The sequence below is a fragment of the Bombina bombina genome, unplaced genomic scaffold, assembly GCF_027579735.1.
Source record: "Bombina bombina isolate aBomBom1 unplaced genomic scaffold, aBomBom1.pri scaffold_485, whole genome shotgun sequence".
Lineage (NCBI taxonomy): Eukaryota > Metazoa > Chordata > Amphibia > Anura > Bombinatoridae > Bombina > Bombina bombina.
Window position 1 is genome coordinate 58,443 of NW_026512546.1, and position 3,869 is coordinate 62,311.

Consider the following 3,869-nt stretch of genomic DNA (forward strand, 5'->3'; position numbering starts at 1 on the left):
TAAACAAACTTACAGCTTGTTCTGATTGGTTGTTTAATGCAGGGCACAAACTCACAGCTTGTTCTGAGTGGTTGCATAATACAGGGCACAAACACACAGCTTGTTCTGATTGGTTGCTTAATGCAGGGCACAAACTCACAGCTTGGTCTGATTGGTTGTATATGCAGGGCACAAACTCACAGCTTGTTCTGATTGGTTGTATAATGCAGTGCATAAACTCACATCTTGTTCTGATTGGTTGCATAATGCAGGGCACAAACTCACAGCTTGTTCTGATTGGTTGTATAATGCAGTAAACAAACTTACAGCTTGTTCTGATTGGTTGTATAATGCAGTAAACAAACTCACAGCTTGTTCTGATTGGTTGTATAATGCAGTAAACAAACTCACAGCTTGTACTGATTGGTTGCATAATGCAGTGCACAAACTCACAGCTTGTTCTGATTTGTTGTATAATGCAGGGCACAAACTCACAGCTTGTTCTTATTGGTTGTATAATGCAGAGCACCAACTCACAGCTTGTTCTGATTGGTTGCATAATGCAGGACACAAACTCACAGCTTGTTCTGATTGGTTGCATGATGCAGTGTACAAACTCACAGCTTGTTCTGATTGGTTGTATAATGCAGGGCACAAACTCACAGCTTGTTCTGATTGGTTGTTTAATGCAGGGCACAAATTCACAGCTTGTTCTGATTGGTTGTATAATGCAGGGCACAAACTCACAGCTTGTTCTGATTGGTTGTTTAATGCAGGGCACAAACTCAAAGCTTGTTCTGATTGGTTGTATAATGCAGGGCACAAACTCACAGCTTGTTCTGATTGGTTGTATAATGCAGTGCACAACCTCCAGCTTGTTCTGATTAGTTGTATAATGCAGTGCACAAACTCACAGCTTGTTCTGGTTGGTTCTATAATGCAGGGCACAAACTCACAGCTTGTTCTGATTGGTTGCATAATGCAGGGCACAAACTCACAGCTTGTTCTGATTGGTTGCATAATGCAGGGCACAAACTCACAGCTTGTTCTGATTGGTTGCATAATGCAGGGCACAAACTCACAGCTTGTTCTGATTGGTTGTATAATGCAGAGCACAAACTCACAGCTTGTTCTGATTGGTTGTATAATGCAGGGCACAAACTCACAGCTTGTACTGATTGGTTGTATAATGCAGGGCACAAACTCACAGCTTGGTCTGATTGGTTTTATGATGCAGAGCACAAAATCACAGCTTGTTCTGATTGGTTTTATGATGCAGAGCACAAACTCACAGCTTGTTCTGATTGGCTTTATGATGCAGAGCACAAACTCACAGCTTGTTCTGATTGGCTTTATGATGCAGAGCACAAACTCACAGCTTGTTCTGATTGGCTTTATGATGCAGAGCACAAACTCACAGCTTGGTCTGATTGGTTGTATAATGCAGTGCACAAACTCACAGCTTGTTCTGATTGGTTGTATAATGCAGGGCACAAACTCACCGCTTGTTCTGATTGATTGTATAATGCAGTGCACAAACTCACAGCTTGTTCTGATTGACTGTATAATGCAGTGCACAAACTCACAGCTTGTTCTGATTGGTTGCATAATACAGGGCACAAACTCACAGCTTGTTCTGATTGATTGTATAATACAGGGCACAAACTCACAGCTTGTTCTGATTGGTTGTATAATGCAGGGCACAAACTCACAGCTTGGTCTGATTGGTTGTATAATGCAGGGCACAAACTCACAGCTTGTTCTGATTGATTGTATAATGCAGTGCACAAACTCACAGCTTGTTCTGATTGGTTGTATAATGCAGGGCACAAACTCACAGCTTGTTCTGATTGGTTGCATAATACAGGGCACAAACTCACAGCTTGTTCTGATTGATTGTATAATACAGGGCACAAACTCACAGCTTGTTCTGATTGGTTGTATAATGCAGGGCACAAACTCACAGCTTGGTCTGATTGGTTGTATAATGCAGGGCACAAACTCACAGCTTGTTCTGATTGATTGTATAATGCAGTGCACAAACTCACAGCTTGTTCTGATTGGTTGTATAATGCAGGGCACAAACTCACAGCTTGTTCTGATTGGCTTTATGATGCAGGGCACAAACTCACAGCTTGTTCTGATTGGTTGTATAATGCAGGGCACAAACTCACCGGTTGTTCTGATTGGTTGTATAATGCAGGGCACAAACTCACAGCTTGTTCTGATTGGTTGTATAATGCAGGGCACAAACTCACAGCTTGTTCTGATTGGTTGTATAATGCAGAGCACAAACTCACAGCTTATTCTGATTGGTTGTATAATGCAGGGCACAAACTCACAGCTTGTTCTGATTGGTTGCATGATGCAGGGCACAAACTCACAGCTTGTTCTGATTGGTTGTATAATGCAGGGCACAAACTCACAGCTTGTTCTGATTGGTTGCATGATGCAGTGCACAAACTGACAGCTTGTTCTGATTGGTTGTATTATGCAGGGCACAAACTCACAGCGTGTTCTGATTGGTTGCGTGATGCAGGGCACAAACTCACAGCAGAGGGGGGTGATCGTGATATGTGACGCATAAGGGGAACACTGTAGAACTGCTACGTGTGACGTGGTACAGCACGTAACGCTGCATCAGCCATGTTCTTTCCGGGCACATTGCCTGTACCGTGTGAGGGCAGCGCTAAAATCCTAAATTCGGTGACAGGAAGGGAACGAAAAGGTTATCTACTCGCCCGGCATCACCTTAATGCGGACAGAATCCCTTCATCTGTCGGTTTGTGGTTCCCTCCTGTGGTATGTTCTGTGCTGAGGCTTCTGGGAGTTGGAGTTCTACGCTTCCGAACGTAAGAGCGCATCGTGCGCGTGACGTCACTCCGCATCTTGCGCAATATGGCGGCTGCGCATTGTTAAGGCTCCGTGCACCGGAGTCTTGGCCAAGCAGGACCGGAGAGCTGTGAGGTAGATTAGGCAGGTTAGTGACGACTCTCCATAAAAGTGTTAATAAATGGTTTTGTGACTACCCACAAGGGGTTAACTAGCGGCGGTGGTGTTAACTCCTTGTCTGCCAGGCAGTGAGGTGTTATTCTCTAACGTCACCGGTTTGTCACTTATGATTTCATTAGGTATTTGTTTCCCTGTGTGATTACGTCACAGAACATGTCACATAGGTGCCGAAATTGAAATAACTAATTCCAGTGACACTTTGCAGCAGAGAACGGTTATCAGGTTCTCTAGAGTTAACGCCCACTGTTCAGTTGCTCCGCCCACGCGGTTCTGCCATTTAATAGTTTAATTTCTACTTATCTATATCTTATTATCCAGATTACAGCAGCACAATACTGACAGTACCGGGCTCTGGGCCTATGGTTATTGTTACTACACAGCAGCACAATACTGACAGCACCGGGCTCTGGGCCTATGGTTATTGTTACAACACAGCAGCACAATACTGACAGCACCGGGCTCTGGGCCTATGGTTATTGTTACAACACAGCAGCACAATACTGACAGTACCGGGCTCTGGGCGTAAGGTTATTGTTACAACACAGCAGCACAATACTGACAGTACCGGGCTCTGGGCCTATGGTTATTGTTACAACACAGCAGCACAATACTGACAGCACCTGGCTCTGGGCGTATGGTTATTGTTACAACACAGCAGCACAATACTGACAGCACCGGGCTCTGGGCGTATGGTTATTGTTACAACACAGCAGCACAATACTGACAGCACCTGGCTCTGGGCGTATGGTTATTGTTACAATACAGCAGCACAATACTGACAGCACCGGGCTCTGGGCGTAAGGTTATTGTTACAACACAGCAGCACAATACTGACAGCACCGGGCTCTGGGCGTATGGTTATTGTTACAACACAGCAG

The 3,869-nt window shown here is 44.6% G+C and overlaps 1 protein-coding gene across 3 annotated transcripts in view; it reads left to right on the forward strand.

The window, feature by feature from the left end:
* Positions 1-2,854: 2,854 nt before the first annotated feature.
* The window catches only part of LOC128644384 (zinc finger protein 84), a 70,836-nt gene continuing 69,821 nt past the window's right edge, over positions 2,855-3,869 (forward strand). For all 3 annotated transcript variants that reach the window (XR_008399981.1, XM_053697012.1, XM_053697010.1), the window contains exon 1: positions 2,855-2,959. The gene's annotated coding sequence lies outside the window, so the exon portion shown is untranslated. The remainder of the gene's footprint in view (positions 2,960-3,869) is intronic.